Genomic DNA, 26768 nt, shown 5'->3' with positions numbered 1-26768 from the left:
CACGACAACATCTCGTGTCGGTTGCCGCGGACCCCAGAGTGCCTGTCGTTGGCGAGGAGCGCGTGTGTAGTTTGCCTTCATTCCCGCCACGGCAGCGCGGGCGAGCAAGCACGCTTGCCTCGGCTTATGAAAGCATCGTGTGTCGTCGTCGCGGACTCCAGAGTGTGGTGGCCTGGTGCTCGTCGTCGGTGAGGAGCGCGCAAATGGAGGCGGCAACTAAACCCTGTCGTGCTTCGACACCCGCCCACTATCGGACCTGAACTGGAGTAAGACATGCGGCGGGGGAGGATAGCGTCCACGGCGATGAAACTTTTTACCGAACGATTTCCAGCGCTAACCAGTCTCCTCTCCATGCCTCAAGATTAGTGCCCCTAATCCAATGGGGTAGATAGGACTTCCGCTATCCACCTCTAAAAATCTGACATGAGATTATTACCCTTCTGGATTGTTTTAAAGCCATCAATAAAAATGTACACAGACCAATCAGTACCATCAGATCATTCCCACCTCCTAAAATCCAAGAGTCTACGTTACTCTGATGGTCTGCCATTACATCTAACGGCTTAGATTGTATGTTCTGCCATGGTCTGCCATCGTGTTACCGCTACCCGTCCCCCCGGTTGGATGAGGCTACGACTGTTCCTCAGATCATGCCAAGGGTGCATTGTCCCAATCAATCCTTAAATCACGCCTCCTGATCGATCCACGCCACTGTCCAAGTCGTAGCAGGTCGGTCCACAAATCCCCTCGCGCGTCCTGATCAAGCACGAGGGGTCCCAGCGCATGGCGTCCTGGAAGGACCATGAGGGCGGGGGCATCTCAACCACAACGTGTGTTGATGCCGCTGCACGCCTCGGCGAGCGCTGCGATCAGATCCTCGGCGGTCGCGCCTCCTTCCGTGAAGCACTCCGACTGTAACTCCGCCCGCCCCGGCGGCGACCTAGGCACGACGCCGGTCAACCCGCCCAAGCACTCCGCAGCCTTTCAGATAGGGTCTCGGATTTTTTATGCACCGTTGGTAGGATTTTGGGTTTACTCCACGCTATCGATCCTGTCGGTTGTTAATTCATCTCGAGGCCTGAACCAGTTTGCGGATGTCACCCACAAGGAGTTTAACGCCGGCTATCTAGGACTGAGCACCGGTTTAGTAGGCACCGGGGGGCAGCCGCACGCTCCGAGGACGGCGTTCAGGTATGAGAGTGCCGTGGACCTGCCCGGGATGTGAACTGGAGGAAGAAGGGGGGCCATGACGCTGGTCAAGAACCAGGGGAAATGCGGTAAGGAGACAAGACACTCTCTGAACACTGCCGTCCACGCCGTTCATCTCAGGCTTTCAGTTAGCACATTGTAGACCATCTATCTGAAATTGTATTGCAGGAAGCTGCTGGGCCTACTCGACCGTGGTGGTCGTGGAGGGGATGAACCAGATTATGATTGGCAGGCTTGAGTCGCTGTCGGACCAGGAGCTGATGGACTGTGACAACACTTTCGACCATGGCTGCGGAGGGGGGCCTCATGGACTTCGCCTACGCCTACATCGTGGTCGTGGAGAACCAGGGGATCCACACCTCATGGAGGAGGGCAACTACAAGGAGAAACAGGTTGGCACTTGGCACGGGGAATAAACTAACAAACTCTCTAGATGAAATTCAGTTGCACTAGCTTTTTGTTACTCTAACAGTGGGCATTAATTTCCTTCATTTGATCCCGTGCTCAGCCGTGCGGCCGTGCCCCACTCCAAAGTTGTCACCATAAACGGACGTGCTGGAGAACAGCGAGATGAGCCTGCTGAAAGTGCTGGTGCACCAGGCCGTCAGCGTGGGCATCACTGCAGGGAGCAGAGACTTCCAGTTGTACAAAGGGGTAAACAAAATGATCAAGTGTTATCTACCCTGGGCAGTGCGGCATGGTACAAAAGAACAACTCACAGGGTGTGTGTGACTTGAGTGCAGGGGGTGTTTGAAGGAACGTGTGAGACTCGGCTCGATCATGTGCTAACGGCCGTCTCATCCCGCGGGCACAACCCATCATCATGAAGAACTCATCACTAGTAGAAAAAGGGTCATCTGTCCCGGTTGGTAAGGGCCTTTTGTCCTGGTTTTTTAACCGGGACTAAAGGGTCGTTACTAATGCCCTAACCCTTTAGTCCCGGTTTGTGCACGAACCGGGACAGATGGGCCTCCACGTGGCCGGTGCGGCGAGCCCAGGCAGGAGGGCCTTTGGTCCCGGTTGGTGGCACTAACCGGGACCAATAGGCATCCACGCGTCAGCAATTTCAGGGGCTGGGGTTTTTGGGGGGGGGGGGGGGGGTTGGGGGTTTTGGGGGGTTAATTTAGGTGTTTCATATATTGTGTTAGCTAGCTAATTAATAGAGGGAAGTGTCCTCTCTTATCTCCGTGCTTGATCAACGCTACGTACTATATACGTATAAAGAGGACTAGACACGCTAGCTAGTAAGCAAATGAAGGAAACAGAAGATCGTCATGAACATAGGCATACAGAGAGAAGTGATATCGACCACCTCTCCTTCTCCGAGAGATTGGTCGAACAACAAGTTCTCGTATATCTATCCGACACTACCGGCTACATATATACAATAATTATCTCTTACAATATAATCTCCTAATTAAATTGTAAGAACACAGGGTCCACATAGTATTCTCCGTTTTCAGCGATCACGTGGTCAAGGAAGAATGCCGCCAATTCCTCTTGAATTGCTCGCATACGATCTGGTGCTAGGAGTTCATCCCGCATCCGAACGATCTAATTTGAAGAAGGGGGTCAATACATATATATATGAATAAATGAAACTCAACAAAAATGATGGTAATAAAATAAAATTATGAATATTATTGCTTACGCACTTCATATTGTTCGTCAGAGTAGCCCCGCTCACTGGTCGTGTGGCGGATGGACTCGCAAACGTAGTATCCACAGAAATCATTCCCTTGTTCCTGCCACAACCACTTTACAAGAAATAGAGGTCAATCAAACTGATAAGCAAGCATGCTAAATGGTATTGATGAAACTAGCGCTTGAATCACTAGGAGATGCGCGGAACATGCTACTATAGTACTTACTTTCGGGTGTCTAAATTGCAGCTTCTTCGGCAGTCCCGGAGCTTTTTTGGTGAATTTTCTCCAAACCCTGTCAGACAAAAAAACAATTACTTGATATCTGGAAATGAACAAAGTTGCTGATATGGTGGATAATGATCGATTTAACTTACTTCTCGAGCATCTGAGTCATGTCCGCATAGTCCTGGGGATCTTTTCGTCTCGAGTCTAAGACGGTTACTACTCCCTGCTCAAGCTTAATCTCTAGGAGAATATAGTGGAAGCTGCGCACGCATTCATAAGTCATCAATTACATTACTATAACCTGGACTAATAAGGGAAACCGAATATGCACAAGACAGTAACACTCACTTGAAGTTGTAAGGAAAGAGTATTATATCTTTGTTTTCATTCATTACCAACGATCGTAGCAAGTTGGCCTCGGTATTTTCGGCATGATATTTAACCTCAGTTGCATCTATGAGATTTGTGTTAATGAACCCAATATCACCGATTTGTCTTTTCTTCAATTCGGCGATCTTCAATCTGCATAGTATAGTGAGGATAATGATAAATACATGCAATGAAAGAGCTGACCTATATAGAGAGACTTAATGACAGAAGTAGTACTACTTACAGACAGTAGCAAGTGACCGTTGATTTATCGAGGGCCTTTTGATTGAAAAACTGGAAGAACTCCTCAAATGGAACATTCAACAGTTCAATTCCAACGAGGTCATGCTCCTCTTTAACTCTCAGCGTCAAAGTATTCCTCCCCTCAAATGGAACATTCAACAGTTCAACTCCAACGAGGTCATGCTCCTCTTTAACTCTCAGATAAATACATGGAAGTATTCATCGAACACCTCATGTGCATAGGAGGTGAGCTAGAGCACCACAAAGCCCTCCCCTCGCCGGCCAGAGAAAAACAGAGCACTGGAGTGCTCTGCTCGCGGGCGAGGGGTATATATAGGCACCTCATTGGTCCCGGTTCGTGGCATGAACCGGGACTAAAGGGCAACCTGTGGTCCCGGTTCAAGCCACCAACCGGGACCAATGGTGGTGGGCCAGGAGCGAGGCCCATTGGTCCCGGTTTGTCCCACCAACCGGGACCAAAGGGGCCAGACGAACCGGGACAAATGCCCCCACGAGGCCCGGCAGGCCCCTGGCCTCACGAACCGGGACCAGTGCCCCCATTGGTCCTGGTTCTGGACTGAACCGGGACTAATGGGCTGACCCGGCCTGAACCAAAGCCCTCTTTTCTACTAGTGCGTCGGCGGGGGCTGGGGCGAGCAAGGGTACTTAAGGATCAATAGGGGCACCAAGAGACCCGAGGGCGTCTGTGACATCTTCAGGATTGCATCGTACCCTACCAAGAACAACGGTACGGGCTGGGGGTGGGGGCCTGATTTTGTCGGCAACATAGATATCTTTACCAAAGTTGGGACTAATAGGCTTACACAGATTGCACATTCTGTGGTCCAGCCGTCCCAAACTGCTTTCATGCCAGACAGAAACATCCTAGAAGGGGTTGTGGTTTTGCATGAAACGCTCCATGAAATCCACACGAAAAAACTTGACGGGAGGTTTTCAAAGTGGATTTTGAGAAAGCGTACGAAAAGGTCAAATGACCTTTTCTTCAGCAGCCTTTGCGTATGAAAGGTTTCGATCAGGCCTGGAGAGACCAGGTAGATTCATTCACGCAAAAAGGGAGTGTTGGAATTAAGGTTAATGATGATATAGGTCATTACTTTCAGACACACAAGGGCCTGCGACAAGGAGATCCGATGTCGCCGATTCTATTTAACATTGTCGTAGATATGTTGACAATCTTAATAGGAAGGGCCAACACTAGTAGAAAACAGGCCATACGTCCGGGCCAGATAAGTCCATTAGTCCCGGTTCGCTCACGAACCGGTACCCATGGGCCCATTTGTCATGGTTCGTGAGGCCAGGGGCCTGCCGGGCCTCATGGGGCCATTGGTCCCGGTTCGTCTGGCCCCTTTGGTCCCGGTTGGCGGCACGAACCGGGACCAATGGGCCACGCTCCTGGCCCACCACCATTGGTACCGGTTTGTGGCCTGAACCGGTACCAAAGCGTTGTCTTTCGGGCCGGGTCAGGCCACAAACTGGTACCAATCCAGCCAGGGGAGAGGGCTTTTGTGTGTAAAACATTAAAAGCGAAAGGAATTTTCATAAAATAAATAAAAAAGCAAAAAAAGACAAGAAAATAAATAAGTAGAAACAAAATCAAATAAATAATTAGAAACAGAAAAAACTTTAATAAATAAGTAGAAACAAAATAAACTTTAATAATGTAAAATAAATAAAATATAATAAAATAAATAAAAATAGCAACAACAGGTAGAAACAAAATAAAATAAAAAAGCAAAAAAGAAAGAATTTTCATAAAATAAATAAAAGAAGCAAAAAAGAAAAGAAAATAACTAAGTAGAAACAAAATAAACTTTAATAAATAAGTAAAAACAAAATAAACTTTTATAAAACCTGTAGTATTATTGAAACTAAAATTATATAAAATTTATGAACTAAAATTATCAAAGTATTTTCTGTTCAAAACAGTAAAAGAAAAAAGAATTTTCATAAAGAAAACTTTTTGTTAGAAACTTTAATAGCACTAACAGAAACTAGTGATTCACACAAATTTCAAAAACTAGTGATTCACACAAATTTCAAAAAATTCAAATTGGAAAACAAATGGCACTAACAGAAAGTTTATAATTTTTATTACCTAAAAGCAAAAGGAACTAAAAAATAAAGAAAAAACAAAAGAAAATAAATAATGCTAAAAACAGAAGAAAAAAACTGGGGAAAATAAAAAAATGCCACCTACTGGGCCACTACGGCCTGAATACGACTAGAAACCCTACCATGGGCCAGGATTCAGGCCCGCAGAAGGCCCAGTAGGCCCAACAGGCATAGCAGTGACAATTAGGCCCGTAAGCCTGCAATCGAGAGGAGCTCGAGAGGGGTGCGACAGTGGGGCTTATAAACCACTGCGCACCACTCTCAACTAGCGAGGTGGGACTAAAGTTTTGGCCACGGGCAGCACGATCTTTGGTCCCGGTTGGTGGCACCAACCGGGACTAAAGGGGTGAATTGGTCCCGGTTAGTGCTACGAACCGGTACCAATGCACCCCTTTGGTCCCGGTTGGTGCCACCAACCGGGACCAAAGGCCTCAGCTTCCCGCCCTTTGGGCTACTTGTGACGCCATCGATTCAATCGTACACTAATCATACACGCAAATGTTCTAGGGTAACGCGACAGAAAACAAAAATTTTCCGACCTACGCACCAGCCCAGGACCACGATGGAGACTTCATACATGGTTTGATCTTTTTCGTTACCGACTCGTAGCGCAGCGGGAAGTAGAGTCGATGACGATCGGCGGTGCAGATCCCCGCAGCTAGGAATTACAACCTCCCAACCGCGAGGATGTATACCCTTATCTGCTCCTCAGACAGCCCTCCGGGAGGCGGTCGAACAGCCCCCCGGACGGTGTCGCGGACAGCCCTTCGGGAGGACCTTCGAAACTCGAACGGTCACTCGGACAGCCCTTCGGGAGGACCTTCGAAACTCGGACGGTCACACGGACAGCCCTTCGGGAGGCACTCACGAACTAAGACCGAAACTACGATCTTTCTACAGAGTTGCACACATACGGTGTCATCTATCCGGCAGGGCTTCGCCGTCCAGAACTAGTTCTTGCCGGAACCCAGACAGCCTTTCGGCTCTACAAAACTATTTCGCTGGGAGGGAGAGAAGAAGCCAGATAAAGCATGGCATGTGTATGAGAGCAAGGGATGAGAGTGGAGTGCTGCCCCTCCACCTCTATTTATAGGAAATCCCAAGGGGTAGGGTGGTTTTACAAGAAAACCCAAAACCCACATGAAATGGAGTCCTTCACAAGGACCTAATGAGTGAAAACAAGGGACAAGTGGGGCCCCATGGATGAGCTGCACCCATGAACGTCCCACCCCTTGTGGGGCCCCCTAAAAGGAGGTTCCCACCCTTCCATGTCATCCCTAGATCTTTTGGGCAAAGCCCCAAAAGGTGGCTTTCCATAAAATATCCCAAAAAGCACTTTCACTATTCACGACGAAATTTTTCAGCGTCCGTTCGAACTGAAAATATTTATGTGGGCTTAGAACATTTCCAGTACCCATCAAAATAATTTTCAACGCGTTCCGAAACAATTCCGGTTTAGTGATTTTCATCTGCGAAAAGCATCTGAAGTGGTTCCGGCAGCTCCGGAGCATATCCGGTTATTATCCTGGAAAATTCCAGAAAGCTTCCAGAATGATTCTGTCACCCTCCAAGAATTATCAGGCATGTGCCGAAACCAATTTGACTTAATGGTATCCCCTGAAACAACTTTTCAGTTTCACCGAAACTCATCCGATGACCTCTCTCTGCGGAACCTTTTCCGTTGTCCGAAACTTTTCCAGTGTCCGAAACTTTTCCGGTGATTTTCTCTCAGACTCCTTGTCTAGTATTCAACAGATGGATGACCCTTAAGCGTGTGACCCTATAGGTTCGGTGAAGTATAGACATGACCGGAACCCTTTCCGATCAATGATCAACATCGGAGCCGTGGACACCCATATTGACCCCTATACCCACACGAATGAATATTCGAGCTCCAGTTGCCGTGTGCTATTCCTGTTGCTTCACGATATGTTACAAATACCCGAGGTGAGACATGTTGGCATTCCCGTGGATCAACAACTTGTCCACTATGGTAGTTACCTCGTTACCGGTATTGTTCTTTTTTCTCGTTACCGTGTTCCGGCATCCCCGTGATCAAATCACAAAGTGTCTGGCCAGACAATGATGGATACCGTAACACCGAGAGGGCCCAGAGATATCTCTCCATCGTCGGAGGAGCAAATCCCAATCTTGAGCTATCAAGTTACTTGACATACTTTTCCATGAACCCGTAAGCCGCCGTAATAGCCACGCATTTACGGATGACGTTTAACAAACCCCAAAGTTCATGAAGCAAGCATGAAGAAACTCGATACTCTCATGGTCTAAGGAATCATACAAACGTTAACCATCTCTGTGTTATTTACCATTAACTTGTGATGAATGAATCTCATAGCATAACATCAATCCGGATCGATTCAACACAAATGTTCTCTTAACATTGTGCCCTCAAAGTTGCTGGCATAGACATGCCCATGATTGGAAAAACATAATCATCATGCAACACTTGAGCTAGTCTTAGAGGCATGACTAGGAATACATTTTACCGTTTATTATTCCACACGTGCACATGGGTTTTCCCCAGAGCCTTTATGGATATACGGGCTCGGGAACCACAACAGTTATAGCATGGAACACAAACATAATAATGAACATGGAGATAAATAATAGCATTTATTATTGCCTCTAGGGCATATCTCCTACAGACTCCCACTTGCACTAGAGTCAATAACCTAGTTTAATGCTAATGCACTTCACACCTGTGACACACTGGTGTAAATATGCTTCGCTTGTGGTATAGCCTGATGTCCAACGAAACTGACGTCTTCAGCTCCGTGTGTATCTTTGCATATCCTCGCGTTTTCACGCTTTTACAAAATTCATATTTTGTGCGGACCTGGCTTTGTATATATGTGAATCATTGGTCGAAACCTGATTCCTCAGACTGAGTTATGGAGCAACTATCTGCAATAGAGTCCCATTGACCAAAGCCTTCTCGGAACCATACTAAGTTCATGAATGAACTATATGATTCAACATCTTGTTTGTGGCTTCCAAAGCGTCAACATACTTAGTCATTTGTTATAGAATTCGCCACAGTATCCTGTTGGGAACAATTTCCAACTACCGTGCCACCATATTGTGTATTACACAAAACCCTTAACTTAAATCGAAAATCGCATGGAAAAAAGATGAAGACTGTATCGATATAACATTTTACAATGAACTCTTCATGATCTCCGCTTGCGAGAAAACATATCATCAGTAGTTACTCTAGTACTGAATGACATCTTTCACTACCGTCCCACGATCAGTACTTTGATCACTTTAGTATCCATACTCGCAACACCTTGGGAGTATCAGACATATCTGGTTGTTTTACATACCATGTAATACATGATTAATCCAAACACAAAAGTGTGTGGAATCTGCATCATGTATTTTGCTCATCAGTGTTTTGGGACACTGATTCTTGCAAAAACTCTTTCCATGTGACTTCGGCAAGAATCACTCCTTGTCGTTCTTAGTGCTAAACGGTTTTAGCATCTTGTCAATATGTATTTATTGCTTAGCCCTATTAGGTAAATCTATCTCCATAGATCATTATGCCTAATATTGAGGCTGTTTAGCCTAAGCACTTCATCAAAAATCTATTTTCAAATGAAGTCCTAATTCGTGTCAAGAAATTTATTTCCAATTAACAATGTGTCTAGCACACAAGGTTTTTAGAAATATTATTATGCTCCCACTTACTTTCTTGAATTACAAGCATCTTCGTTACCCATTGATGAAGTCAAACCCCTTTGACCATTTCATCAAAGCACGAAGATTCCAACTCCATTTTGCTCTCTTCTGTCCATCACTGGAACTCTGAAGTTTGCACCCTTACTAGCATCCTCTGGATAGACAAAATGCTTTGGACTGTAACACATGCAAGTCCTTGGTTTCATTTCCATCAGATGGAAATCCTATTGTCATCCATGTTTCATATCTCATGATTGAAATATGTATTAATTGCTAGTTCAACCCGAACCGACTTTAAGCATCGCTACGATGAAAACAACCTCATCGTAGTCAACTCTTGAACTTGTTATTTCAACAAGTCGAGCTTTATGGATAAAACATTTTTATCCGTATTAGTTTTAAGTTCCATAAATATTCGTTAGACTATAAGTCTTCTGAAAGGTGTATCAAGGTTTTAATCTTGAATCACTTATATGGAAACTAACTCGGGTTGTATTGGCATTTAGCCAATTCCGGAGTCAGTGCCCATCAACGCTTCCTTGTGTATCGTAGGTATAATATTGTCTAACAACAATATCTCGTTTGCGCACCTGTGAGGTTTGCACGAGCCTTGCCTACGTGGTTCAGCTGCAAGTTCGACCGAAGTTCATACATTTTATTGTAGAGACTTCCGTATCAGTCGCAGTAGGAAACTCTGGAATTACTTCCAAGGTCTCTTTCCTTTGATCTGATGAGGAAGATACTGTTTATCTCGTCGAGTTGCACTATTCTCCCACTCACCTTTTTGAAAGAACCATTCTCTTTAAAAGCACACCATTTCGCGGCAAAACGATTTGCCTCGGTATAGTGAGGGAGGAATACCCAACATTTTGGTATAACCTACAAAGTAGCACTTGTCTGATTTGGAATAGGTTTGTAACCTTTTACACAAGCCCCATATTCCAAATGTTAAGAAAAGATATAACATGGTTGAGCGTACCATACCATGGCTTCATTTCAACAGACCCGATGTAGCTCTTTTCAGTGTAAAAGCCGCAGTCTCTAAAGCATCACTTTAAAAGGGATAATGGCAAATTTATTTATGTCATCTTTGACCTTACCATGTCATAAATGGTTAGATTACATCTCCACGGACTTTCCACTTGCAGTGGTGTTCCGGGAGGTGCAAGTTATGAAACCCCTTTCACAACTCATCAGACATTCGCTAAACATGTAACTCAAATATTCCTTTGTGCAATCAAATTGCAGAAACATAATTTTCTTGTTACAACAACTTCTACTTCATTTTTGAAAACCTTTCGAATGATTTCAAAAGATCCAGACTTACGTCTCATCAAGTAAATATCCATATATCTACTTGAGTCATTTCTGAAGATAAATAAATCCACCACTTGCAACAACATTTATTGAACTACACACATCAAAATGTATGATCACCAATAAGTTTGTTGCTCGTTCCTTATGGCCTGTGAACGGTATTTCAGTCACTTCACTTTTCGGAGAAAAGTTGCAAGTGTCAGATGATTCAAAATCAAATGACTTCAAAATCCATCATAATGGAATTTTGCATGCGGGTTTCTCCAATGTGACCAAATGCAGTGCCACACATGTGTGGTATTCTCATAGTCTTGCGACATTTAGCGTCAGCGTTATGGATGTATCATTTTACCATCAATATTCATAACATACATCCCATCTTGGATGGAAGCATGGCCCTTCATGTTATTCATAATACTGAACAACAGTTGTTCTTTTATGAACAACCCTTTTGCAATAAACATTGTGCAATGGGCTAGAGTGTAGGAAACTCTAAAATGAATTATGAAAGTAAACATAGAGGTAATATATTAATATCATTATTCATAACATACATCTCATTCATAATGAAAGTATGGCCCTTATGTTTATTCATAATACTGAACATCAAAAGTTCTCTTATGAACAACCTTTTTGCAAGATACCTTATGCAAAGGGCTAGAGTGTGAGAAACTCTAAAATGAATTATGAAAGAAAATACATAGGTAATACACCGATGGAAGGTATAGTAACTTTTACTATGTTCCCAACATGTATTAAAACCTCATTCCTGGCTAGTCTTTTTAGGCCATAGTAGCTCTTACATTGATTCGCAACAGAATGCAATCGAGCGGGTATCTTTGTGATTAACTCACAATACCCAAGAATTAGTGATTAACATGGTTAACCATAATTCCCAAGAACTATATCTTTGACCAGCCTACTATACATCAAAAACTTGTATGACATTCATACATGAGCTGGATATTCCAGTCATCTTTCTTTCAGCCTTTATACTTCTAACAATTTAACTATTAGTATTTCTCCTACTCGCAAAAGAAGCACCCAACTTAAGAGTGGCGTTAGCCCCGGACTTCCTAGGCGTGTAAGTCATACTAACACCCTTTGGACACTTCCTTTCTCTTTAAGTTGTTGTTTTATTCACCTTTCATTATATGACAGGCGTTCTTCTGGATCCCTTTCCCAACAGTCAAATGCATAGTAAACACTTTTACTAACACTTGCAAACAAACATTGCTTTGTTTGTATCTGAAAATAATTTTCAGTTCCATGAATATCATATAACTATCCCAACTTTCGAAGTTTGGGTTTCATGGAAGCAAACATATTCCACTTGACCGTAACAGAATTCTAGCTTTTGGATCGAAGGACGAGAGTCACATGATCCATAGCATTAGCGGGAGGATACAGAAAGCATGCGATAGGACAAAGTCCTTCTCGCCACTTTTGAGGACAATCCTCACATTACATTACCAATCGTAAAGTTTTAACCAGATATTTAACAGCTATTCAATTTTAACAGGGAAGGTGGAAACGCGAGCCATTATTCTACAACTATTTTACAAGAAACACTTAGACGGTGTTCATAATTAATTGCACTGAGAATTAAACATGTTAATTCAATAGTGAGCTCCCACTCAAATCAATATCTCTCAAAATTGATTATGAGTGATACAAGACCCACATTTCGATTCAATGCCATTGATGTAACACCACTGATGACGAAAAATCTCAACCGGTAGGCCAACTTGCCAATCACATCTTTATGTGACTCTTGTTCATCTTTCGATGCTTGTGTTACGAGCTCATGCCGGTCATGCCTGAACGTCAAGATAACCAAGTGATCTCGCTGCGAGGTCTCAACTCACCCACCTCACACTTCTCTAATCGTTCATACCCGTGTGACACGGCGCACCCCGAAAAGATAGGTGCCGTGATGGTGCTACACTTGGGAGAACACTAACTACTTTGATATTTTTGTGAGAGATCACCCTAATAAAAAGCGACTACCGCGCAATCAAGAAGGGTGCATCATAAGGGATAAACATCTGAGGCAATTCATAATAGCATGATATGGTATAGCCCTTTCTGACGGAGAAGTCTTTCATTTCTTCGTCTTCGGCATTTGCGTCGGCGTTCACCTTCGCTAAGATTGCCACCACCTTGTCGATGCACCGGATAATATTGCTATCTCTATAGCTAATAAAATAAGTGCATTACTTAAGGTTGACACGCAGGTCATTAAAGTGACAATCATATGGCTCCAGCCATCATGCCGAATCATGACACGCAGGTCATGTTAATCAATTTACATCATATAGTTATCTCATAGATAATCAAATTATTATGAGCACTGCTATACCACATCATATGCATATGCAAACCCTCTTGCAAAACAAAGTTAGACGTCTCTAATCGGTTCATGCAAAAACTTGTTTTACGTGGCTTCTAAGGTTTCGAAACAAACCGAAGCTACCAACGTCCATCATCAAGTATGATAATTCAAGCGCTAGATTAACTTATCGGGGTGTATGAAACACGAGATAATAAAATCTCGAGCCCCACACTGAACTTCGTCATACGCATGACCCCCGTGCAGATCATATCTGCATTGCCCTTTAGTCTGCGAAACATCCATCTTTCTTTGACTAAAGTGGAACCCAAAGAACTGTTAGCACTTCGTTGATCTGTCAATCAGCATGCTGAGGAGCAGCATGAAAGGATCGTGGATTGCCAGAACTTTGTCAGATTCCACAATGCTGTCAAGATCAGGACTGCACCCTTGAACGTCCCACCCCTTGTGGACGCCCCCAAAAGGAGGTTCCCACCCTTCCATTTCATCCCTAGATCTTTTGGGCAAAGCCCCAAAAGGTGGCTTTCCATAAAATATCCCAAAAAGCACTTTCACTATTCACGACGACATTTTTCAGCGTCCGTTCGAACTGAAAATATTTATGTGGGCTTAGAACATTTCCAGTACCCACCAAAATGATTTTCAAAGCATTTCGAAACAATTCCGGTTTAGTGATTTTCATCTGCGAAAAGCATCTGAAGTGGTTCCGGCAGCTCCGGAGCATATCCGGTTATCATCCCGGAAAATTCCAGAAATCTTCCAGAATGATTCTGTCACCCTCCAAGAATTATCATGCATCTGCCAAAACCAATTTGACTTAATGGGGTATCCCCTGAAACAACTTTTCAGTTTCACCGAAACTCATCCGATGACCTCTCTCTGCGGAACCTTTTCCGTTGTCCGAAACTTTTCCGGTGTCCGAAACTTTTTCGGTGATTTTCTCTCAGACTCCTTGTATAGTATTCAACAGATAGATGACCCTTAAGCATGTGACCCTATAGGTTCGGTGAAGTATAGACATGACCGGAACCCTTTTCGATCAATGATCAACATCGGAGCCGTGGACACCCATATTGACCCCTATACCCACACGAATGAATATTCGAGTGAACCTCCAGTTGCCATGTGCTATTCCTGTTGCTTCGCGATATGTTACAAATACCCGAGGTGAGACATGTTGGCATTCCCGTGGATCAACAACTTGTCCACTATGCTAGGTACCTCGTTACCGGTATTGTTCTTTTTTCTCGTTACCGTGTTCCGGCATCCCCGTGATCAAATCACAAAGTGTCTGGCCAGACGATGATGGATACCGTAACACCGAGAGGGTCCAGAGATATCTCTCCATCGTCAGAGGAGCAAGTCACAATCTTGAGCTATCAAGTTACTTGACATACTTTTCCATGAACCCGTAAGCCGCCGTAATAGCCACCCATTTACGGATGACGTTTAACAAACCCCAAAGTTCATGAAGCAAGCATGAAGAAACTCGATACTCCCATGGTCTAAGGAATCATGCAAACGTTAGCCATCTCTGTGTTATTTACCATTAACTTGTGATGAATGAATCTCATAGCATAACATCAATCCGGGTCGATTCAACACAAATGTTCTCTTAACATTGTGCCCTCAAAGTTGCTGGCATAGACATGCCCATGATTGGGAAAACATAATCATCATGCAACACTTGAGCTAGTCTTAGAGGTTTTCCCCAGAGCCTTTATGGATATACGGGCTCGGGAACCATAGCAGTTATAGCATGGAACATAAACATAATAATGAACATGGAGATAAATAATAGCATTTATTATTGCCTCTAGGGCATATCTCCTACAAATGTGTACGATCAAGATCAAGGACTCACAGGAAGATATCACAACACAACTCTAGACACAAATTAAAATAATACAAGCTTTATGTTACAAGCCAGGGGCCTCGAGGGGTCGAATAAATAAGCTCGAAAACACAAGAGTCAGCGAAAGCAACAATATGTGAGTACAGACATCAGTTAGACAAGTCTGCCTTAAGAAGGCTAGCACAAAAGAAACTTCGATCGAAAAGGTAAGGCCTCCTGCCTGGGAGCCTCCTAACTACTCCTGGTCGTCGGCGGTCTCCACGTGGTAGTAGGCACCCTCGGGGTAGTAGCAGTCGTCGTCGAAGGTGGCGTCTGGATCCTGGGCTCCACCATCTGGTTGCGACATCCGAGAAGAATGGAAAGAGGTGGAAAAAGAGCGAGCAAAGCAACCGTGAGTACTCATCCAAAGTACTCGCAAGCAAGGATCTACACTACATATGCAACATTATCAAAGATGGGCTGTATATGTCGACTGGGCTGCAGAAATGCCAGAATAAGGGGGGAGAGCCTAGTCCTATCGAAGACTAGCATCTTCAACATCTTCCGCGGTCTTGCAGCATTAGAAGAGAACAGATCAACATAATGTTAAGTAGTAGTAGTGTTATCAACCTCGGCTAGAGATCCTTTCTAGACTCCCTACGAGAAAGCAATCCCAGAGCCATTTCTCATATCCATGTCTCATCTCAAGTATCCAGTTCTAGTTGTATCGATCGGGATACAACTCCGAGTGTACGTTACCGTAGGACAGGCTATCGATAGATGTTTTCTTCCCTGCAGGGGTGCACCAACTTAGCCACCACGCTCGATTAACCCCGGCCGGACAAACTTTCCTGGGTCATGCCCGGCCTCGGCCAAACAATACGCCGCAATCCGACCTAGGCTTAATAGAGAGGTCAACACGCCGACTAAACCTATGCCCCCAGGGGTCATGGGCCATCGCCCCGGGAACTCCCGCACGTTGCGAACGCGGCTGGTGAGCAGACCTAGCTACCTCCTTAAACAAGGCAGGTGCTTACCGGTCCAACCTGGCGCGCGCCGCTCAGTCGCTGACGTCTAATAAGCTACGGCTGATGCATACGACGCAGAACACCCATACTATGCCCACGTGATGGTTAGTGCTATCAGGCCAGAGGCCCCTCGAATCAAATATCCAAATCGTAGTGGATTAGGAACGCGTGATAACAAGCAGAGACTCACGAAAGATGTGACCCCGTTGCCCCGTCTCGAGGACTTGCGGCAAGGTCTAGGAATGCCCGACCACGCCTCGTAATTATCTCGCGGGCACCCTCCAGGTCAACCTGACTCCTCATCACTCGCAAATATGCTCGCGCGGGTACCCCTCAGGGCCGACCCGTCTTTAGTAACAGGGTTTAGTGTAAAGTCATAGTAACCATAGTAACCGTGTGTCCAAACATCAAGGGGAAAACCCGAGGAATCACCCCCGGTGAATTCCACTCGATGTAATCATCAAGGTGAACGTAAGAGGGACCACCCTTGAGGTCCACACTTGAGGGGTTGCACGACAGAGTCGTATCGGAAGTGGTTAAAGAGGAAATCACCCTCGATGACCACGACCGAATAGCTACACTACAGGGTTAACATCAGAAGTGCTGATGAGGTCTCACCCCCGGTACTCGATAGTAACCCAGTAGTGTCGAGCAACTAAGGGGAAGTGATGTGCGGTGCCGGGGCGTGGTCTTCGATCCCGTTGATCGGGTCTTCAATGATGAAGCAGGGGCAACAAGGACAAGGTGGGGGGTCACTGACGGATCGTTAACCAACCTATACTAAGCAGTTTAGGATAAGCACGTAAGGTACAACATCAGATACAAAAGCAGGCTATGCATCAGAATAGGAGCAAACAATAACAGTAGCAAAATCTAATGCAAGCATGAGAGAATGGAATGGGCGATATCGGGATGATCAAAGGGGGGGCTTGCCTGGTTGCTCAGACGAGAAGGAGGGTCGTCGTCGATGTAGTCGATCACAGTGGAATCAGCAGCGGTCTCGGGGTCTACCGGAGAGAAGAGGGTGAAGAAACAGTAAATACATAGCAAACAGATACATGACAAGTCAACAAGCAGAGCTAGGGGTGATCTAACGCAGTACTATGCGATATAGGTGCAGGGGGAATTCAACCGGGAATGTTTTCCCGGTTCCGGACCTGTGTCAGATAGATGACCGGAGGGGGAATGTTCCATGTTCAGATAGTTAGAGGCATGTGACAGGTAAACAGACGGCGTATTCGGATTCGTCTCATCGTTCTGAGCAACTTTCATGTATAAAACTTTTTCATCTGAGCTACGGTTATTTTCTATGAATTTTCAGAGATTAAACATTTTCTGGAATTATCTAAATTAACAGAAATGGAATTATGACGTCAGCATGACTAGAGGATGATGTCACCAGCCAGCTGGTCGGCTGACCAGGTCAAACCTGACCTGTTGGTCCAGCGGGACCCACTGGTCACTGAGAGTGGCTATAACAGTGAATTAACTAATCGAACTAAACTAATTAGGGGTGTGGGCCCCATATGTCAGTGAGACATTAGACTAATCTAATTACTAATTAAACTTTTAATTTCAAATTAGATTAATTACTTGCGGGACCCACACATTAGTGGCCCACGGGTGCCCAGTCAGCAGTTGACTGGGTCAACCCAGTCATCTGGGGCCCGTGGGGCCCGCATTTAGTGCCTGTGAGTTGGGGCCCGGAGGGCCACGTCCGCGGGCGGCGCCGGAGACACGCCGGCGACCATTTCCGCGGCGGAGCATCGTCGGACTTCGCCGGAAAAACGCTACGGGGCACGGGGAGAGGTGCGGCTAGGCGCGTTCGATCGGGCGTCCGACGCCGCAAAGATCTACGTCGGTCCCGTGGGCTAACTCGGCCGGAGTGGCGCGCTACATCGACGGCGGCGGGCAGCGCGTTCGGCCGGAGTTCGGGATCGGCGCTATAGAGCGCGTGCGAGCGAAGTAAAGGGCTAGGCGAGGTCTATGGCGCTCCAGGAGCTCGTCGGAGCTACTGACTCGAGCGGAGGAGCTCGGAGGCGAGCCCTACGACGGCAATGGCGGACGGCGGAGCTCGGCTTGCGGGTGAGCTAGCTACGGCGAAAATCATGGTGGGAGGAGAGGAATGGAGGAAGGGAGGAGCTCACCGTGCGACCAAGAAAGGCCCGTGCGAGCTTAGGAGCAGCAGAAGTTGATGGAGACGACGGCGGGCGCCGGCGACCGGGAAGGAGAGGTGAGGTCGATCCCGAGCGTGCGGTCATTCCCGAGCTCGATGACGAGGTGTAGTCGAGGCAGCCGAGCGAGGAGGAGCGGTAGGGCGCGTCGGCGAGGCGAACGTAAGGCGGTCGCCGCGTGGACGACAGAGAACGGCGGCGACCGTGTCGGTCTCCTCTCCAGAACGAAGGAGATGGAGAGGGGAGAGGTGGATCTACACTACATATGCAACATTATCAAAGATGGGCTGTATATGTCGACTGGGCTGCAGAAATGCCAGAATAAGGGGGGAGAGCCTAGTCCTATCGAAGACTAGCATCTTCAACATCTTCCGCGGTCTTGCAGCATTAGAAGAGAACAGATCAACATAATATAAAGTAGTAGTAGTGTTATCAACCTCGGCCAGAGATCCTTTCTCGACTCCCTGCGAGAAAGCAATCCCAGAGCCATACTATCCATTTCTCATATCCATGTCTCATCTCAAGTATCTAGTTCTAGTTGCATCGATCGGGATACAACTCCGAGTGTCCGTTACCGTAGGACAGGCTATCGATAGATGTTTTCTTCCCTGCAGGGGTGCACCAACTTGCCCACCACGCTCGATTCACTCCGGCCGGACACACTTTCCTGGGTCATGCCCGGCCTCGGCCAAACAATACGCCGCAACCCGACCTAGGCTTAATAGAGAGGTCAGCACGCCGGACTAAACCTATGCCCCCAGGGGTCATGGGCCATCGCCCCGGGAACTCCTGCACGTTGCGAACGCAGCCGGTGAGCAGACCTAGCTACCTACTTAAACAAGGCAGGTGCTTACCAATCCAACCCGGCGCGCGCCGCTCAATCGCTGACGTCTATTAAGCTTCGGCTCATGCATACGACGCAGAACACCCATACTATGCCCACGTGATGGTTAGTGCTATCAGGCCAGAGGCCCCTCAGATCAAATATCTAAATCGTAGTGGATTAGGAACGCGCGGTAACAAGCAGTGACTCACGAAGGATGTGACCCCGTTGCCCCGTCTCGAGGACTTGCGGCAAGGGCTAGGAATGCCCGGCCACGCCTCGTAATTATCTCGCGGGCACCCTCCAGGTCAACCCGACTCCTCATCACTCGCAAATATGCTCGCGCGGGTACCCCTCAGGGCCGACCCGTCTTTAGTAACAGGATTTAGTGTAAAGTCATAGTAACCATAGTAACCGTGTGTCCAAACATCAAGGGGAAAACCCGAGGAATCACCCCCGGTGAATTCCACTCGATGTAATCATCAAGGTGAACGTAAGAGGGACCACCCTCGAGGTCCACACTTGAGGGGTTGCATGACAGAGTCGTGTCGGAAGTGGTTAAAGAGGAAATCACCCTCGATGACCACGACCGAATAGCTACACTACAGGGTTAACATCAGAAGTGCTGATGAGGTCTCACCCCCGGTACTCGATAGTAACCCAGTAGTGTCGAGCAACTAAGGGGAAGTGATGTGCGGTGCCGGGGCGTGGTCTTCGATCCCGTTGATCGGGTCTTCGATGATGAAGCAGGGGCAAGAAGGACAAGGTGGGGGGTCACTGATGGATCATTAACCAACCTATACTAAGCAGTTTAGGATAAGCACGTAAGGTACAACAGCAGATACAAAAGCAGGCTATGCATCAGAATAGGAGCAAACAATAACAGTAGCAAAATCTAATGCAAGCATGAGAGAATGGAATGGGCGATATCGGGATGATCAAAGGGGGGGCTTTCCTGGTTGCTCAGACGAGAAGGAGGGTCGTCGTCGATGTAGTCGATCACAGTGGAATCAGCAGCGGTCTCGGGGTCTATCGGAGAGAAGAGGGTGAAGAAACAGTAAATACAGAGCAAACAGATACATGACAAGTCAACAAGCAGAGCTAGGGGTGATCTAACGCAGTACTACGCGATATAGGTGCAGGGGGAATTCAACCGGGAATGTTTTCTCGGTTCCGGACCTGTGTCAGACAGATGACCGGAGGGGGAATGTTCCATGTTCAGATAGTTAGAAGCATGTGACAGGTAAATAGACGGCGTATTCGGATTCGTCTCGTCGTTCTGAGCAACTTTCATGTATAAAACTTTTTCATCCGAGCTACGGTTTATTTTCTACGAATTTTCAGAGATTAAACATTTTCTGGAATTATCTAAATTAACAGAAATGGAATTATGACGTCAGCATGACTAGAGGATGATGTCAACAGCCAGCTGGTCGGCTGACCAGGTCAAACCTGACCTGTGGGTCCAGCGGGACCCACTGGTCACTGAGAGTGGCTATAACAGTGAATTAACTAATCGAACTAAACTAATTAGGGGTGTGGGCCCCATATGTCAGTGAGACATTAGACTAATCTAAGTACTAATTAAACTTTTAATTTCAAATTAGATTAAGTACGCGCGGGACCCACACATTAGTGGCCCACGGGTGCCCAGTCAGCAGTTGACTGGGTCAACCCAGTCATCTGGGGCCCGTGGGGCCCGCATTTAGTGCCTGTGAGTTGGGGCCCGGAGGGCCACGTCCGCGGGCGGCGCCGGAGACACGCCGGCGACCATTTCCGCGGCGGAGCATCGTCGGACTTCGCCGGAAAAACGCTACGGGGCACGGGGAGAGGTGCGGCTAGGCGCGTTCGATCGGGCGTCCGACGCCGCAAAGATCTACGTCGGTCCCGTGGGCTAAATCGGCCGGAGTGGCGCGCTACATCGACGGCGGCGGGCAGCGCGTTCGGCCGGAGTTCGGGATCGACGCTACAGAGCGCGTGCGAGCGAAGTAAAGGGCTAGGCGAGGTCTATGGCGCTCCAGGAGCTCGTCGGAGCTACTGACTCGAGCGGAGGAGCTCGGAGGCGAGCCCTACGACGGCAATGGCGGATGGCGGAGCTCGGCTTGCGGGTGAGCTAGCTACGGCGAAAATCACGGCGGGAGGAGAGGAATGGAGGAAGGGAGGAGCTCACCGTGCGACCAAGAAAGGCCCGTGCGAGCTTAGGAGCAGCAGAAGTGGATGGAGACGAGGCGGGCGCCGGCGACCGGGAAGGAGAGGTGAGGTCGATCCCGAGCGTGCGGTCATTCCCGAGCTCGATGACGAGGTGTAGTCGAGGCAGCCGAGCGACGCGGAGCGGTAGGGCGCGTCGGCGAGGCGAACGTAAGGCGGTGGCCATGTGGACGACAGAGAACGGCGGCGACCGTGTCGGTCTCCTCTCCAGAACGAAGGAGATGGAGAGGGGAGAGGTGGATCTGGGGCAGGGGAGGCGCAAGTGGAGAGTGGGAGTGGCGGTAGGTGAGGGGGGACTCGAGGAGGCGGGGAGGCGTGGGCCCTTATCCTCTCGCGGGGGGCGTCACCGGCGAGGTGGCTGGGCGGCGACGGGCGCGCGCTGTCCCGCCCGGTCGGAGGAACGGGAAGCGACCGGGGGAGGGGGAGGGGGCCGGCCTAGTTGGGCCAGTTGGCTCGGGCCAGGCACTGTGCACTTGGCCCAGTGCACAGTGGCCTGTGCTCTTTCTCTTTTCTTTTTCCCTTTTGATTTTCCCTTTTTTTAGCAGCTTTTGCATTTTCATTTAGCCACAATTGACTTTGCAAAAATATGCCACTGGCCAAAACAATTTTAAACAATTAGTGGGCACTGCCACAGAACATTTGGGGTCATCAGGAGTTGTCCAAGCATTTTTAGAAAAAGAAAAGGGCATCTTAAATACTGCTGGACCAGATAATAAATTCCCAGGGGCAATTTGGGAATTCCAGAAATGTTGGCTTCAGCATGACAAATATCTAGGGATTATTTTCCATAGGATGAACTATTTTATTTGCATGAAAGAAGAAGCAAATATTTGACATGCAATTTGAATTCGAATTTGAAGCAGATTTTGGACAAGTGGCATTTTGGCATGATGACATGACCATCATTAGGGGGAGATTACTGTAGTGTGATGCTGGGGATGTTACACTGCTGAAAAGAGACCATTGGTCCTGGTTGGTAACGCCAACCGGGACTAAAGGGGGGCATTTGTCCCGGTTCTAGAGACCAACCGGGACCAATGCTTCGTCTATATAAATAGCGCTTGCGAAATTTTCGTCTCAGTTCCTCATTCTCCCGCCGCGCCCGTCGCCGTCGTCGCCCCTGCCTCCGACATTGTCCCGCGCCGCCCCGACGCCGTCCTGCACCGCCCCAACCCCGTCGCCCGCGCCCGTCGCCGACGCCGCCCTCTGCCCCGACCTCGCCGTCGCCGCCCTCTGCCCCGACCTCGCCGTCGCAAGGAGGATGGTCAGGTAGGTGGCCTCGCCCCGCATTTTGTTGACGGGGGAGTGTCTATCCTACAGTAAGCTGATGATACTATCATCTTTATGGAGCATGATTTGGCTAAAGCTAGATATATGAAGCTAGTTTTATGCTTGTTCGAACAATTATCGGGGTTGAAGATTAATTTCCACAAAAGTGAATTGTTCTGCTTTGGAAGAGCTAAAGAAGAACAACAAGCATACAAAGAATTGTTCGGGTGTGAATTGCGATCTTTACCCTTCACGTATTTGGGTATACCAATTCACCATCGCAAGCTCTCTAACAAAGAGTGGAAGAGCATTGAGGATCGATTTGAGAAAAAACTGAGTTGCTGGAAGGGCAAGCTTTTGTCATACGGAGGACAGTTGATTCTAATCAATTCGGTTCTCACGAGTATGCCTATGTTTCTATTGTCTTTTTTCGAAGTACCAGTTGGAGTTCGGAAAAGGCTAGACTTTTATCGATCACGCTTCTTCTGGCAGAGCGATGAATTAAAAAGAAAGTATAGACTCGCTAAGTGGGATGTCATTTACAGGCCGAAGGACCAGGGGGGTCTCGGCATTGAAAATTTAGAGGTAAAGAACAGGTGTCTTCTTAGCAAATGGATGTATAAGTTATCTGTAGAGACGGATGCCACTTGGGCGCAGATTCTTCGTGCTAAGTACCTCCAGTCCAAAACTTTGTCCCAGGTGATGGTAAGACCGACTGATTCGCCTTTCTGGAAGGGACTCATGTGTGTGAAATCAGCGTTCTTCTATAGGACAAAGTTCGTAGTTTGAAATGGTACTTCCAAAAGATTCTGGGAGGATACATGGCTAGGGGAGGTTCCCCTTGCGATCCAATATCCTTCTCTCTATAATATTGTTCAGCGAAGAGACGCTTACATTGCAACAGTATTACAGTCAAATCCTCTTAATATTCAATTCAGGAGGACGCTAGTAGGAAATCGTTGGGAAGCTTGGCTGCATCTTGTGAGACGATTGATGGATGTCCAACTCTCTCAACAGCCAGACCAAATTACTAACTAAGAATGGGGAGTTTCCAGTTAAATCCATGTATTTGGATATTATCAACGCTAGCGTCATTCCTAGTTCGAAACATGTTTGGAAAGTCAAAGTGCCTTTAAAATTCAAAGTGTTTATGTGGTTTGTCCACAAATAAGTCATCCTAACTAAAGACAATTTGGCGAAGCGCAACTGGACGGGCTCTAAAAGATGTAGTTTTTGTGATAGTGATGAATCAATCAGACACCTCTTTCTTGATTGCCCTTTGGCAATGATTTTGTGGAGGTCTATCCACATAGCTTTTAATATAACGACCCCGAATTCCATTAACACGTTATTTGGGACGTGGCTAGATGGGATTGACGTAGTAACAACGAGACATATCTGAGTAGGAGTATGTGCTTTACTCCGGGCAATCTGGAATTGTAGAAACGATTTGGTTTTTAACAGGACAATAAATGTTCATTTCTTGCAGGTTATCTTCAAGTCCACTACACTCATCCGTATGTGGTCGCTGCTCACTCCGACGGAGGCCAGGGAGCATTTGGTTACTGGTTCTATCCGATGGGAGACGGTAGCTCGGGCTATCTTCAACCGGTTTGGATGACGATCATGTAATAGGATAGGTGTTTAGTTTCCTATCTGTTTTTTGTCTGCCGGTTGTGGCTATCCATTTTTGTGCTTTCATGCTCCTTGTTGAGCTTTTTGTTCCTTTGTATGAGACTACGAGACCTCTGTTGAACCTTTTGAGTTTTAATAATATGGCCGTATGCATCTTTCTGATGCAGAGGTCGGGGTAAAGCATTGAGAAAATTCATACTAGCACGTGGATGCAACACTGCACCATTTTTTGTAAAGCATCTTTCATAATTATGTCTCGCTGCAAGAAAATACATGGCTAGATGACGTAGTAACAGCGAGACATATCCATGAGCCAAATGCTTTACCCCCTTTTCGAAAAAAACTCGGTTCATTGCAAGTGCTAGCACGTGGATGCAACACCATTTTTTGTTTCACGAACATGGAGCAACATAATTCATACTAGCCATATATAAAATATTTGGCTCACTGCACCATTGAGAAAATTTAGTTGTTCTTGGTAGTTGAATTCAGTCATTGTACCACTCTTCTATTTTTGGCAAACACAGTGAGCAAAAATTGTACATTACCCATGATTATAGTATGCTTTATTAGTACTCCTGATTCTTTATGTTATTTTGCAGGCTTGCCCTCAGCTGGGGCCTTGCTCATGGTTCTGTTTAAATAAGGTATTTCATCGGAAATCATATGGCTTAGGTTATATCTCTTTTACCGGCCAGTCCAACTAACAGGTTGTATTTATTTCAAGGCACATATCCTTAATTTATTCTTCAAGTTTTGCACTACATCAAGGTGAAAATTTGTGTTGCTCCGAATTAAACATCTTCTCTTTACAAAGGTTATGCTTACCATTGGTGAAGTCATCTCTAGAGCTTTTGTAGAGCTTGGTTAGAGCTAGGAATTGAGCTTACCATTGGGCAGTAGGTTATATGTGGAACATAAAATATTTTTTTGGTTTAACCATTGGTGAAGTCATTTCTACAGCTTTTCATCCAGGTGGTGGAATCACTACAAGAAATAAATAAGGTTCTAATTCATAGAAATGGTATTATTGTTATGATGGTGTATAGTAGCAAAACTCAAATTAGGGCTCTAATACTTGGGCATTGAGTACAATTGTTCATCCAGGACATGTTGAATTCAAATATTTTTGGACAAAATACTTGGCTAATTTGACCAACTAGCATGCAACCATTATTCAGGTATATTTTATAGAAAAGGCTAGAACCTGACTTTATAAATAAAGCCACCAGGTAGAGTTAAACAATGTAGCAACACACAGAAGAGTATCAGCGCCCATCAAGAAAGTTTGGAAAAGCAAAAGTACATGGCTCCTAGGCCAGCACACGGCACACAGGCCAGAGACTAAGAGAGAGACGACAAATGGACCACCAAGTTCCTAGCCGCCGGACTGAAGCTGTAGGAGAGAGGTGGTAGTAGCTCGAATCTTGGTAGACATAACATCAAAAGCATCCCGGTCCACCTCCTTAGTCAATAACCTCCACTGCTGCAAGAATATGCATGATTTAAATAAGTAATCAGAGGGTTTAGCAGGGAAGATATGCTCGATGGTAAACTTGTTTCTAGTGGTCCAAAGGGTCCAACACATGGTTGCGAATCCCACCTAGAACAATCTCCTCTAGGCCCCAACCAGGTTGGAAGCCAAAAGATGAAGATTTGACAAGGAAGCAGGCCTCCACGGGACATGAAGCCAGGACCTGATACAACACCAAAAAATTTTGGCCAGAACACAGCTGAAGAAAATATGGTCTGTATCCTCCCTTTGACCACACAAAGCACATCTATCGGAGCCCGGTCCATATCGCTTACGGATCTGGTCAGCTGCCGGTAACCGCCCTCTAAAAGCTTGCCACATAAAGACCTTAATCTAAGGGGGAATACGAGCCCGCCAGATCACCTTGAACTTGGAACTAGTATAGTCGGAAATAAGCTTCGCGTAAAGCGATTTTAAAGAGAAGCGACCATATGCATTATGGGGCCAAATCACCGAGTCCTCCTCCACCAAGAGCACGGGGAAGAGGGCAACAAGGCGCTGCCAATCTTCCAACTCTGCAGGAAAAAGGGACCGGCGAAGCGCTAGGTCCCAGTTGTTTACTGAGAGCTCAAAGATAGAGATCTCAGGGTTCAGGCAAAAAGAGTACAGGACCGGAAAGGAGACCGCCAGCGGGGCCGTACCGCACCACCAATCAAGGCAAAAACGCATGGACCTACCATTGTGAACAACAAATTTGACGAGTGATTTGAACACCGGCCGAACTTTAACTAGGTCTTTCCAAAACTGAGACGCACCCACAGCTGGAGCAATCATAGAACTGGAATTAGGGAAATACTTTGCTTTGAGAATGTTAAACTAGAGTGGGTTCTTAGAACTAGTCATGATCTTCCACCACCATTTGATAATAAGGCACTTGTTCATCATCAAGGTATTGATAGTGCCCAACCCCCCGAAGGTTCTTGGACCTGCAAATGTGTTCCCATTTCACCAGTCTATACTTGCGTTTATTATCAGCCGCATTCTAGTAGAAAGCACCCATGTGCTTGTCAAATCCGGCATGGGTGCCGATAGAGAGTAGGTAGAAGCCCATAAAAAACATGGT

The 26768-nt window shown here is 46.6% G+C and overlaps 1 pseudogene; it reads left to right on the top strand.

Annotated features, from left to right (window-relative positions):
• Positions 1–802: 802 nt before the first annotated feature.
• LOC109732340 (cysteine protease XCP1-like) overlaps positions 803–26768 on the top strand; it is a 44107-nt pseudogene continuing 18141 nt past the window's right edge.

This window comes from Aegilops tauschii, chromosome 3 (assembly GCF_002575655.3).
Source record: "Aegilops tauschii subsp. strangulata cultivar AL8/78 chromosome 3, Aet v6.0, whole genome shotgun sequence".
NCBI classification, from domain to species: Eukaryota; Viridiplantae; Streptophyta; class Magnoliopsida; order Poales; family Poaceae; genus Aegilops; species Aegilops tauschii.
The sequence above is the reverse complement of the archived record's forward strand: the minus strand, read 5'-3'. Positions and strand labels throughout refer to the sequence as shown.